Here is a 14,449-nt window from a genome sequence, read left to right on the forward strand (position 1 = left end):
TTGAAGACCAGAAGGTAATTTGCTCCAAATTTTAAAAATACAAAGATTTATATGCACATTTCTTATGTATTTTTTATATAGCGAATTAGTTGGAGTTTTTTTTTTTTTTTTTTTTTTTTTTTTTTTTTTTTTTTTGCACTTTACCTTTAAAATAATAATATTATTAATAATAGCAACCATTTTTTTTTTTTTTTTTTTTTTGATATTTAGAATTAGAATTGAAAAAGGAATTGAATTTTAACTAAAATAAAATTATATTTATAATTTGGAATAAAGTGAAATTTGTAAAAAGAAATTTTAGAAGAAATAAATTTTAGAAAAAATAAATTTCTTACCATTTTGGATAAGAGACGTTAGATATGAGAAAAAATGATTTGTGAAGCAGTTAAAACATTGAATAAAATTCCTTCTCAAGTCAAATTCCTTTTGAAATTCGATTCGGATGAGCCAAGATCCTATATATCAATGATATAATTAACCCGCCATATTAACCTAAATTTTTTTGAAAGGCTGCCGCAACCCCCTGCTCTCGATAGTCGTCGCCACGACCTGGGCGTTCGCTTGCTATCACACCCAATTCTCTCTCCCTATATTTCCCTCTTTACACACACATAATCATCAGAAACCAGCTCTCAGTTTTTGGGTTCAAAGGTATAGTTACTCTTTTCTTCCACAGTGCACTCTCAGAGTCTTCTAGGTTTGATTCCGAGCTATTTTTGGTTCACTGTTTTAGCTTAGGTAACACACATATATAACATTATTCTATATCAAATCCACTGTCACTCCTTTGTTGTAGAGAATAAAGATGATTTTATTTTTCCCAGCATAAGCTTATTCTTTCCTACCACTTTATGTTTGTATGGCAATTGTTTGTTAAAATGCATAAGTGAATGTCTTTCACTAGTGTATATAAAATATCTGTACTTTTCATTCAACTTCTAGCACTCATTTTTGTTTGATTTTCACTTAGTTCTTAATTTAGAAACATATTCTTCAAACATCTCCTTTTAATTGAGCGAAGGAAAAAAATATTTGGGTTTTTTTTAATTAAAAAAACAGCTTTTGCAATCAGATTGCTAAAGGTCTTCTTTCATCTTCTGAAGGAAAGAACTTATGCTTCTGAGATTAATTTTCTATTTTGTTTAATTCAAGTATATTTTTAATGCCTTCATTCAAATGACCCTCTTGGAAAGTATGAACAATCAAGATCAAGATCTCTGGGCTAAAGATTAATGTCGGAAAGAGCATTCTTGTGCCGGTTGGGGAGGTCTCTGAAATCGAGATGTTTGCTCTTGAATGTCGCACTGGCTCTTTTTCCATTTCTTACTTGGGGTTGTGAGCTCCTTCAAGGTGTGTGGGAAGCTGGGATCCGGTTGTGGAAAGATTTGAGAAGAGATTGGCGGGATGGAAGAAGCAGTACCTCTCCAAGTGTGTTGTCCGATTCGGAGTGGAGGTTTAGGAATTAGGAGATTGCTGCCTTTCAACAAGGCTCTCCTTGGGAAATGGCTTTAGAGGTTTGGGGTTGAGAGTAGTTGGCTTTGGAGGAGGGCTATTGCGATCAAATTTGGAGAGAGTATTGGAGGTTGGAGTTCTCTTGAGGTGCGTGGTCCTAGAGGGGTGGGGGTGTGGTCTTTCATCCGAAAGGGGTGGGATGAGTTCAGCAAACATGTTCGTTTTTGGATTCGGGATGGTAGGAGGATCTTTGGTGTGGAGAGCGTCCTCTTGCTCTTGCTTTCCCTCGGCTCTTTTGGATAGCTTTTCATAGACAGGCCATGGTGGTTGACTGTTATCATCTTGATAACGGGAGACTGACTTGGGAAATTCAGTTTAAGAGGCATTTTCAGGACTGGGAGATTGAAGAAGTCACTCGCTTTTTGGATTTGTTGTACCGCCAGGTGATTACAGCTGGAGATTCGGATTGTTGGCTTTGGGATCCTAACTCTGAGGGTCGTTTCGAGGTTCAATCCTTTTTCAGGTGTCTTACGCTTGGCTTTGGAGGTCCTTTCCCTTGGAAGTCTATTTAGCAGTCTAAGGCCCCTCTCAAGGTGGCTTTCTTTGCTTGGACCTCTGTCTTGGGTAAGATTCTTACTTAGGATAATTTGAGGAGAAGGAATCAGGTGGTGGTTAATCCATGTTATTTGTGTCGGAGCAACGAGGAGACTGTGGATCATCTTCTGTTACATTGCAGCATGGCTAGGGACTGTTGGGATTTAATGCTTGGTTTGTTTGGGATCCTTTGGGTCATGCCTCCCTCTTCTAGAGGATTGATTGAGGTTTGGAGAGGTTTCTCAGTGGGGGCTCTCATTCAGGATGCTTGGAGGGCTACACCTCTTTGTATTTGGTGGTGTATTTGGCTCGAGAGAAATCGGCGCTATTTCGATGGAAAGGAGAAGCCTTCTTCTACTTAAGTTTTTTTTATTATTTTCACTCTTTTTTGTTGGGTTTCAGGGAGAGATTATAGATCTGAAGAGGAGATTGTTGTTTTTTGGCCTCTTTGAAGGCTTGAGGCGCTTCTTGGCCTTTTTTTGGTCTTTGGGTTTCGCTCCCCTTCTAAGCGCTTTCTTTATAAAATTTTACTTATCAAAAAAAAAAAGGTATAAGGCTTAATAGAAAATGCATGGAATGATTCTATTATACGGTTTGGTTATTTGATTTTAAGCTTTATTTGCTAAATTATCTTTTCTGCTCAAATCAATTGGTTTTTATAGTTGATAAACCTTTAATAGTGTGCTTTTCAGGTATTTTTATACTTTTGTTGCAATGTTCAAAACTAAATTAATTTTAACTTTGGATATTGACTTGATGTTTTATGAAGCTTGATTGTCTTGAAAATAATTTGCCTCTTGCGTACTGTTTTCTTCTAAATGAGCACTATGAGACTGCCCATTAGTGTTGGTTGCATATTCCTATGCACTAGGTGAGTCATATGAAATTTTTGAATGAACACATGCTTAATTCGAAACTGGTTTTTGCAGGTAAACAGCTGTCAGTTGCTGGTTTCTGCATCGAGGAATTTCCTTCCTGTTTGTAACTATGAAGTTTGTAAGTCTCTCTCTTTCTCATGAGGTTGTGCATATGGGTGATTGTGTGCATATCTGTTTTAGGTTTTTGTTCCGGAATTGATTGAGTTTGTTTTCTGCATACATGTTTGAGCAAAGGCAGGGGTTTCCATTTCCCACCATGCCATATACTCAATATTTGTGGGTTCCAGGTCTTACTTGATTGCCCTCTTGACCTTTCAGCTCTAACGATCTTCTCTCCTATTCCTGTGGATTCTTATGTGAGTCCAGACAAAGAAACTTCTGATTGTTCTGAATCTGTTTGTCAAAAGAGACAGAAAATTGAAAAAACCCTTGATGCAAGCAGTTTAATACACGCAGAGCCATGCTATAGAACTGTTAAAAACTTACATCTGTATAATGTTTCTTTTATTGACATTGTGTTGGTCTCAAGTCCGATGGGTATACTTGGTTTACCATTTTTAACTTGCAATAAGGGTTTCTGTGCCAAGGTAAGTAAGAAGGCAGAATATATTGGGTCAGATATATGCGACTGAAGCAACAGCAAGACTTGGTCAGCTGATGATGGAAGATCTTGTTAAAATGCACATGGAGTTCAGGCAGTTCTATGGTCCTGAGGACACTGGTTTCCCTAAATGGATGAAATGGGAAAATCTTGAAGCGCTTTCATCAGCACTGAAAGATATGGCTTTAGGAAGCAATGGGGTGGAGCTTGGAGGTTGGATGCCCTTGTGCAGGTAACAGTGTTCATTTGTTAGATAACAGACTTGTACTTATTTTTTGTCCATTCCACCAAATGCACTGTATTGTTCTTTTAGTTTGTTGACTTGGGTAATTGTTCTTTAAGTTTGTTGACTTGTTTATTTATTTGGCCCGATAGCTATCAGAAACCTTCAGAAGATTTGCTATAGTTATATTGTTTTCCAGTTTAATATTTGTAGTGTCTCTATCTGTTTTCCTTTTTCTTTTTTCTTTTTTCTTTTTCTTTTTTTTTTTTTCTTTTTTTTTTTTTTTTTTTTTTTTTTTGTGTATTTTCACCTATTTTATCATTTCTGCAAGGAAATGCCCTTTGCCTTGCCTTGCCTTGCCTTGCCTTGTGGGGAAATTTAATTCCAAAATTTATGTATTTTTTGTGTTTTGTGTTATATTATGGAAAAGAAGAAATTTTTAGATCTGATATAAGTTTATTGGAGTTCAAAACTTGTCATTGATTTCTTTCCTAGAGCATCTTTTAATGAAATTTGTGATGAATATGCTAGAATTTCATTTGCATAGACGGTACTTTTCGAACAACGTGGATTTTTTTTATTATTATTTTTGGCTGGTTGTAATGATGGATATTTCTCAGTGCAGCTGATGCAAAGGATTGCATGCAGAAAGTTCAGGCTGTTAAATATGCTGAAGAAGCCTGCTACAATGGCACATTGATAATTAAGGCATTCAGTTCTGGTCTGGAAATAGGAGCATGTAACTGGACTATAAGTGGTCCAAAAAGAAACATCACATGCCTTTCCAGCTCAGTCTTTGTCTCTGCTCATGCAATGAATTTTGATTTCCATGCTCTTCAGGGAAGTGATCTAATTTTATATTCTGATTTTTCATTCCTGAATGTGACGGAAGACGTTGAGGATGATAGTTGTTCTGGTCCATCTACCAACAATTTATCAACTCTCAGGTATTTCTACTTTACACATCTCTAACTATATATCAAGCTGGACTATTTATATATTTTTTATAGCGTCACTGCGGCCAAAAATTACATTGAGATCAAATTCCTGGAAATGTTGAATAAAAATTTCTCAGTTTCATATAGTGGCAGTGATAACAATGATGATTGGGAAGAAATCACTGAATCTTTGCTTAATACTGATGAGAGTTTAGAAGAGATGGAGAAATTAGCTTTTATATGCTCATGTGCCATGGATTCTGTCAAGGCTGGAGGTTCAGTGCTTATTCCCATTGGACGGCCTGGGATTTTTCTGCAGCTTTTGGAGCAGATGTCTTTCTCATTAGAATCTTTGACTTTGAAGGTATAGTGTCATTTATTCTGAAACTCTCTTTTTTGTGACTATACAAGTGACTTAAATTTTCCCTTGAATTCTTAGATGGGGTGGCTTGTTTTAGTTGTTCACCATGATAAAGAACCAATACTGCAACAAAAAGTGAACGTTTACTAATTTGACTGGGGTAATCTATCTATGCGACAAAGTATAGTTTCGGTAAATAGTTCGATGCCTCGGTTGTTGATTGTCACCAGCTAAGGTGTCACCCACTTGGTGCTTCAGGTTGTACTTGTGCTTTACCCTATCAGCATTACTCTTGGCCATGCCACTTGTTGATTTGGAATGGTTGAGGTCCCATAGTGCTGCTGACTCATGGCAGAAAAAAAATTGGTGATCTTTGCAATTACTTATCCTTCTTGTTGACACGTTGGTCTGAAGGGGTCGTAGTTATGTCTGGGCGACTTCAACTGTACTAATCCAACCACTGGGGTTCCAAAAGGTTTAAATGGTTATTGGTGCTTGCACTGCACAACTACACAATTATTATCATTGTTCTTATACCTCTGGATCTACATGCTTAAAATTACCTTTTTTAAAATTTTTATTTTATTTTTTATTTTTTGGGTTACTCATTTATACTTCTGAATGGAAGATATACTCAATGGCCAGAGTTATGAACTCAATAATTTTAATTAGTTAGGAGCAAGCTACTTTGTTGCCTCGGCACCCAAAAGTTGTAGTCAGTTCCCTTTAATCCGTGTTAATTAAAGGGAAAAAGTGAGTAATGGAAGTCTTTTGGAAGAAAATTTAGGTCAAAATATCCTAATTGGTGTAAAGAGGGAGTTCCTGTGAGTAACCAAGGCTCGCAAGAACAAGCAAACAGGCAAGGGTTGCGCTGTTGCCGAAGCCCGGGACAAGACAACCTCGCGGGTTCTAGGAGAGCCTCTAGAGGGGCTGGTCCTCAGTGGGCATGTCTTAGTTTTCTAAGATAACTCCTACCCACGGAGGGCAGGAGGCTCAAGGTAGACTCTCGGAATATCCCAAGTCACGAGAGAGTACACTTGACTGAAATAGCGTGGCGTGGCTCTAGTGAGATTACCCAAGAATACTTTGCTAAATCAATAGACTGATTGGGAGAGGTATTGTCGAGGTAGTTGTCTATGCTATAGCCTGCAAATCTGGATAGTACTCTCCGCAGCAGGCACCACAAGAGCTTTCCACCGATTTTGCTTCACAAGAAGGATTGGTAACATGTCATTGTCGACACAAACGATGCTGTGCCACAGCCTGTGCGGCTATGTTGTCACATTGGTGCGTGTGGACTGTGGGGTCATCGTCCTGCAACAGGAAATTGGGTTGTTGAGGCATGGTGGATTGATAGAAGGGCTTGTCAGACTGGAGCACAGGTGGCTCACCAGGGTCATAACAGGGGGACTCATGAGGGTCACTAAAGTGACTCACAGGGGTTTCATATGGGTGCTCCTGGGCTGATCAGAAGGAATAATGTAACCTACACGTGGCGCAATAACATGTGCCACGTAGGATGATAACTGTCAAGGATCTGCGTCAGAAGCCTTATAAGCATCCAGGGTACTTGTGAGTCTTGTGACATAGGGAGACAGAGCATTCAAGGGCCCCTTCCATCTGATATTCCTTTTGTCTTCTTTCTCTCCCAATCCTCAGCTCTGAAATTTCCTTCACAGTTTTCTAGGTAGTCCCGAGTGTGACCTTTATCCAATTAATCCAAACACAGGACCCCCTTTACAATTGGCAGGGATAATATTCTAAATTTTTTTTTTTTTTTTTTTTATTTCATTTTTCACCTCCAAGTCATATTCCCTAAATTATAATCATTTTACTCGTTCTGCAGGTGCCCATATTTATTATCTCTTCTGTAGCAGAAGAATTATTGGCATTCTCCAATACGATACCAGAATGGTTATGCAAGCAGCGACAAGAAAAAGTACATATATTGAGTGCCTTATAAAAGCAGAATTGTATGGTTTGCAAACTAATTTCTTTGTTGTTTGGTCTTGCAGCTTTATTCTGGCGAGCCATTGTTTGCACATGTAGAGCTTATAAAAGAGAAAAAGCTTCATATGTTTCCTGCAGTTCTTTCTCATAAACTATTGTAAGATATTTCCTTCTCTTCAGATGTAAGAAAATCACTTGCTAACATAGCTGTACAGTATTGTATCCGAGAACATTTATATATCATAAGAAACATTTTCTTCTAAAAATGCATTGAAAAAGAAATGCATCCAAACCACCCCTGGAGGTTACTTTTGCATGCACTGTCAACTTGTGCTTGTGATTACCTAATTTTGGTCTGTTCTCTCACCCCTAAAAACTGCTCTTTCTGTGCACAGAACAATTTGGCAGGAACCATGCATAGTATTTTGCCCTCACTGGAGCTTGCGGTTTGGACCTGTTGTTCATTTTCTTCGACGATGGCGTGGAGATCATAACTCTTTACTTGTTATGGAGGTCCCTTTTGCCCAATGAATTATCCTAGCGTGTTATGTCTAAAATTCAGCTTGATCTTGTACAATTTGGATAGATATTTAGTAAATCACTCGATCATTGCACATTCTGCAGGAAGGGTGGATGCAGATTTGGCCCTCTTACCTTTCAAGCCAATGGCAATGAAAGTCTTGCAATGTTCATTTCTATCTGGAATAAAGTAAGGATTACTCCTTTTTCTTTTATAAATTGTCCACTTTGTGTATTTTATTGATTTCAATTTTGAGCTCATTCTCTCCCCTCCTCCTCTGTATGTGTGTTTATGTGGTGTGTGTTTGTGATTTTTGTCCATATGAGTCATGAATACATCATTACTTAATGTGGTCCCCGTTAATTGAGGGTGCTGGGAGTGGTAGATTGGATGCAAAACTATCCTTTGGCATTTATTTGCACAACTCTCAAATAAATTATGCCTATTGTATATTGCATCTGGATCTTGAAAGTTAATTCGAAGGCCTTTATATCACTTTTTCTATGTAGACGTTTTATTAAGTAGAAATTGAAATTTAAAATTTTTATGTACCATAAATAAACTGCGAGATGAGAGCGTCCGGTCCCGCTAATATATGGTCTTATGCACCAATTGGTGATCTTTGTTTTCTTTATGATACCGATTTTTTTGGACATTATTTGGGTGGAAGTCAAATTATCTCATATACAAGGAAAAGACTAAACTACCAATATACAAGGAAAAGGCTAAACTACCAATATACAAGGAAAAGATAAAACCAATCTGTGAGTTGCTTACTTAACCAAAAGAAGGGGGAAAAAAAGGCATCAAATTAGATGGCATAAAACTATTATCTTGTCATTTAGTCATTTTTGGATGACAACTAGATCTACCTGAACTTGGCTTTGAGACACTAAATGAGCTGGCCTCTAAGTAGATACTTCATGTGAGCAAAAGAGTGTTATATACATATTATGATTTTATTCATATATTCTTTCTTAGGCTTGATTTTTTTCTGTTAGTTTTTAGGACTTGCTGCAGTATTAAGAATTACAGAATGCAACTTCTCCACTGAAAACCTCTCTGGTTTAAATATTTCTTCTATATATTATTGGTGTTTTCATCCTTTGTTTTTCAGGTTGCAGAAAGTTCAACCTTTGCTGAAGACATTACAGCCAAAGTTTTGGTAATCATTTAAACTTTTATTTAGGAACCTAGCGTTTCTTCGTACTGACACGATTTTTCATGATATCTAATTTGCTATGCAACATACCACTTTTATTAATGAACTCCTTTTTTCTTTTCAACTCTTGATAGTTCCCTGAAAATTTGAAGCGTTATTTTGGGTCTTCAAGTACAAGAGAATTCTCATTCATTCATTACCGTGAAAACGAATTGCTGCATATACCAAGCTTGAAGGACAGTTCTGAGTTTGATGTTCCGACAGACTTGGCTTCACAGCTCCATTGGACAAACTCAAAACAGAAAAACATGAATATTGCAAGATTAAACGGAGAACTTTTTATGGAGCACAGCAAGCATCGGCTACTGCCTGGAAATGAACAAATAACTTCTTCGCAGACGAGGCCACTGCTGCACTGGGGCACGCCTGATTTGGACAGTCTTCTGACAGCATTGCAGAAGATGGGAATCAGTGGATCAGTTGAACGAGGCACGGGTGGTGTTGAATCAGAAAATGCTTTAATTGTACGTGTTATTGAGCCCAACAAGGCTTTAATTGAAGTCGATGCAACTAGTACTGTTATTAGCACTTCTGATGAGAACTTAGCCTCCCTCATTTCTGAGGCCATCTGTAGCTGTTTAAATGGCATTTAGTAGAAGGAAATCCCCTTTTTTCTTATATTTTATTTTAATCCTTTCTCTCCATATTTTGGGAGAAATGTAGAAATTGCATATGGTTAGCTCTTTAGTAATTAGTATTGTATTGTTACTTGATGCTCATTTAGAAAAGCTGGTGGGTTGTTTTATATAAACTAGTCATATGGTTACAATTGAACTCATTTAGTTGGACTTACAACAGCACGAGAATGCATGTGTGTTCTTTGTTCCATATTTCTAGGGCAATTATCATCATTTAGGAATTAAACGTGAACAAATATATTGATTTTGGTTGCCATTTTTTTTTTTTTTTTAACTTTTTAAAAAAATTAAATTTACTGAAAAAAAAAATATTGATTTCCATGTGCCAATTTTGTCTTCAAACGTTTTATCATCTGAGATATATAGTTGAGTGAGGAAAATAGAAAAAGTACATTTTTTTTTTTTTTTGGGCTCTAATCTTGTTTCTTAACAATGGTGGTAAGGTTATGTTTCTTTTTTATACTCAATGGGGGAGTGTGATAGGGTTAAATTACGAAAGGGTTTCTTTCTTATCATCTCTCATACCTAAAATGATATAGAAATTGGAAATGTCTGGGTGATTATGCATAAGTTTAATTTTTTGTTGAAAGAGTTTATAGAATCAAACTACTACCTTGGACAAAACAAAAAAAGTCTTTTGTTATATAGTGTTTTGAAGAGTAACAGAAAACATGTTTGGTAATGTCTATTTGTTAAAAAAAAAATAAAAATAAAAATTGGAAGCAAAAATATAAATATATGTTTGGTAAAAAAATGTTGCAGGTTTGATAAAAATAGAGTATATATAAAAGATCAAATTGGTTTCGACTTTTGATCACTATTCACGAAATGTTTTCTTATTCTCATTTATAAATTCTAGTATCTGGGGATGCAATTATATGAAAATAGTATGTAATGAATGATGCTATATGGGACTAATTAGCTCTCAAATTTATTTCCATCTCTCCAAGGAAATGATCCGACTTTATATTCTGATTTCTTGTTAGTGAATGTCATGGAAGATGTTGAGTTGCTCTGTTCCGGCTACTAACAATTTCTCAAATCTCGAGTGTTGATTATGTAATTCATAAAAAGAGACTGATAATTTGTTTTCACATAACTTGCATCATTTGTGTATAGTGTCTGAAGTTGTTTGGTTTGAACTCATCCCATTTATATCATTTCATATAATCGATGAGCTGACCTCTTGCTAAAGACTTAATTCTATGTTTAATTATTATTGTATGTACTGTATTTATTCTTTTGACAACAATTTGTGTATTGTGATTGATATTATCATGAAAATTCTGATGTGTTGATATAAACTACAAAAGCTTGCTATACCATAGTATTTTGTTCTTTGTTCTGACTGAAGCCTGCAGCTTGGACCTTCCTGTTCATTTTTCTTGGACAAGGTGTGGCGATCAAAACTCTTTCCTTGTTTATGAGGTTTTTAATTTATTCTTTAAACTACCTTTTTACACAATCCTAGGACATTTTCCCCAAATTTTGTCTATTGTCAAGTATTAAATTGACTTTCAATTTCATAGGAAGATGCTTGTTCTATATTATATATATTGAGCGCATGATTTTAGAATTTATTGATTTTTCTGGTGGAGTTGAATATAGTTCTCTTTGTTGTTTTAAAGCTTACCAGAATGCAGCTTTTCCATAAGAAAATCATACTCTGGTTTATATTTTGCTACTATAGGTCATGTCTTGCTTTAGATTCAATTTTTTTTTTTTTTTAATTTGCTGAATATATTGCTGCGACAATTTGTTTGGTAATCATTCAAATTCACACAATCTTTGATGATATCTAGTTTGCTATCCAATCTTTATTTATCTACTTAGTTTGAACACACATTTGCTTCTCCGCTCAAAAATAATCTGGAGAAAATTACAAGCGGTAAATTCTTCTATTTTACGTTCTGTTGATCCTAATAAGGCTTGGATTGAAGTCGATGCAACGAGCATTGATATTAGTCCCTCATTTCTGAAGCCATATGTAGCAGTTTGGACAGCATTTCATTGAAAGAACAAAAGCACCCCTCAGGATTCGTAGCGTATTTATGCATGAAGCTACTCTAAACAAGGTTCTTGAGCAACATTTATGTAGGTAGCCCTAAATTTTGTGGGCAACATGCGGATTTGTTCAAAGAGAAACATCAAAAGCAACCGAACTTTATTGATAAATTTAAGAAATGTAGGCATGTGTAGGTGTTTTCATCGGAGCAAGTTCAGAAGGAAGTCTTCGTGGTCTCCTAACGTATTGCTAATGTCATTTCAATATCAATCAAATTGTTGGCACTCAGAACCTACTTATCAATTGCTGTAACTGGTTTAAAAGATTCAATATCTGTTACCACCATTTAGTATTAGAAACTATTTCTATTCTCTTCTTATGTGTTGCAGGTCACACAATTTCTTGGAGTTGAAAGAGAAAGCAACATAGTCTGAAAATTACAATCTCTTGAGGCCACCTCTTGGGAAGAAGCTGCAAAAGATCTTGGTAGCTAGACACGACTTGCTTCATTTAAATTTATATTTGAAAAAGAGAATGAATTCAAACACTTCCTTCAGAACAGTAAATCATGGACAGGTGTGCCAATGTATAAAAATCATATGAGAGCTATCTGAACATTTTATGAACTCTATCTTCTTGACTCTAGCTTCTTGTGTTTCTTTCTAATTACCACTCATGACAAGGGTACAATAGTTGGATGTAGTTGTGTTTCGATACATATGAAAGAGCAAAATCAAGCCCTTCCTCTTTCACCTTGGTTGCCTTCTATACGCCTGGATGCTCGGCTCTGTAAATTTTGGTGTTGTAGTGATTTTCAACACAATTACATCTGTTTTCAACACTTTTATATCTACTTTTTTCACCCAGATATAATGGATTGAAAAACAGATATAATGTGATAAAAATTGCTCGTGAAAAGTAAATATATTGTGTGAAAAATTGTACAGCATGGGATTACAACAAAGACTTGGGCTCTCCCTCTTTAAACGCCACCTTTTCTTCCTTCAACACAATGTGATAGATCTCACTTGTTTTTTTATATATGGACGTACATTCATGTATTTGTTTTTTTTTTTTTTTTCATTAGAATTATATTATTACAATTTGGACCCTTTACTTTCTGTGGATCGGTTTTCCAAGACAATGGCCCAACTGGTCCAACCAAGACAGCCCACTGAGAAAGAAGACCAGCAAATGTGACAAAGCCTTCTAATCTTTTCAAATGTGATGCTTATTTTCATTTACGTTATTGAAATGCTTTTAATGGTCTCAAGTTATTAATTGACCTTGATACAATTTGTCTATTTTTTTCCACGGAATTGAAAATGTATTGCGGCAGAAATAATTAATTTACGCCTGTTAATTATATATAGAGAACTGATATTTTGTTTACCGGTGAGTAAGAAATTTATTCAAACTATGCATGGTGACTGTTAGATGTGATTGTTATGTTATTTTGATAACTACATTTTTAACATCCAATAGTTATATCATGTATGGTGCTGATGAATTTCTTACTCACAGGTGAATAAGAGATCATTCCTCTATATATAGAATCTACGTAATTGTCGTTACAATGAAATAAGAAAATTGTGATTGTCATTCTCCAAATGTTTTGGCAATTATGTTCCAACCGGAATAAAAAGCAAATAAATTACCCTTTCTCATCTTATTGAGATTATGCCCACATGGGCATAGTAGCAGACAAGTCCTTAAGGTTTTACTTTCGAACCGCACTTCTGACGTAAATGGTGCGTATGTTGTAGGGTCGATACACTTGCTGGAAAGGAAAAAAAAAAAAATCTTATCAAGCAAATGTTTTGTTCCCTTAAAACCACTTAAACAATTCTTATTTTTGTATCTGAAAAAAATAAAAATAAAAAAATCGACCAACATTTTCACTTTTATATTAAGTACTGTATTTTTTTGTTCCCTAAAAACCACTCTGAAACACATTCTTATTTTTGTATCTGAAAATTTTGGATAAAAAAAAAAAAAAACCCACAGACCAACATTTTCACTTTTATATTAAGTACTACTATAGTAATCAAGACTCGACTTGTCAGATGGCGCCAAATTTATTATTTTCTTGTGAAGTTTTACCACAATTATTGTCATGGACTTCATGACTGTGTGAGACACCCGACTAGTCATGTGTTGCCAATTTTATTATTTCTCTTTGACGTTGTACTATAATTATTGTCATGTATTTCACGATTGTGTGAGACACCCGATTAATCATATGTTACCAATTTTATTATTATCCTTTAAAACTTTACCACAACTATTATCATGGATTTCACGACTGTACGAGACACCAACTAGTCGTGTGTCCCGCCAATTTTATTATTTCCCTTTAAAATTTTACCATTGCACTTGTTAATGAGTACAACGGTGTACCTATTGAACTCAAATCTACATTTCTAACCTTCATTAACTCACCTTATTTAAATATTTTGCTCCCAAAAACTTATGAGAGAAAGTACTGTGATACGTTGATCCAAATTCTCAATTTTATTCATTTGAAGTTTTATCATCCACCAATTAACCCACAACATGATGAGTTACGGATAACTCAAACCTAAATTTTTACCTTGTCAGCTCAACTTGTTTGGTATATTAGCGTACCGTGTCCATTAGCAAACTTGAAGAGAAGGCTACTTTGAAAACTTGACTAACCAAGATTTTATTTTCTACCTTTGCATCTTAACCATTGTTTGGTAGGGTGAAAATCTTGTGGGCGGGTGTGTTGTGGTTGGGTGCGAGACACTGACAGACTATCACACTTGACGAGTTACGGGGTGCACAATCCTGCATGATGAAGTGTTTATATGTGGTAGTGTTATCTCTAAATAATACGAGGCCTTTTAAGGTAAAATTTAATAGCAAAATTGTGCAAGTTCAGACTTAAATTGAACAATATCATACCACGTGAATGAAAAGACGAGGGAGAAATGTTTATACTTTTTATTCAAGGGTTTGTTGGTAAAACAATATCATTTTTCTGCCTTCCACCCAATTAAAGTTCTTGGTCATACACTAAAATGTGAATCCAGACGACGCAAGG

General features: G+C 35.6%; 1 pseudogene; it reads left to right on the forward strand.

Moving 5' to 3' along the window:
* The first annotated feature begins 1,232 nt into the window (after positions 1-1,232).
* LOC132301090 (uncharacterized) lies at positions 1,233-9,513 on the forward strand (annotated as a pseudogene).
* The last annotated feature ends 4,936 nt before the right edge of the window (positions 9,514-14,449 follow it).

The sequence above is a fragment of the Cornus florida genome, unplaced genomic scaffold, assembly GCF_030987335.1.
Source record: "Cornus florida cultivar Cherokee Brave unplaced genomic scaffold, ASM3098733v1 CherokeeBrave_3.0.0_Hap2_Chr03, whole genome shotgun sequence".
In the NCBI taxonomy this organism is placed as follows: Eukaryota; Viridiplantae; Streptophyta; class Magnoliopsida; order Cornales; family Cornaceae; genus Cornus; species Cornus florida.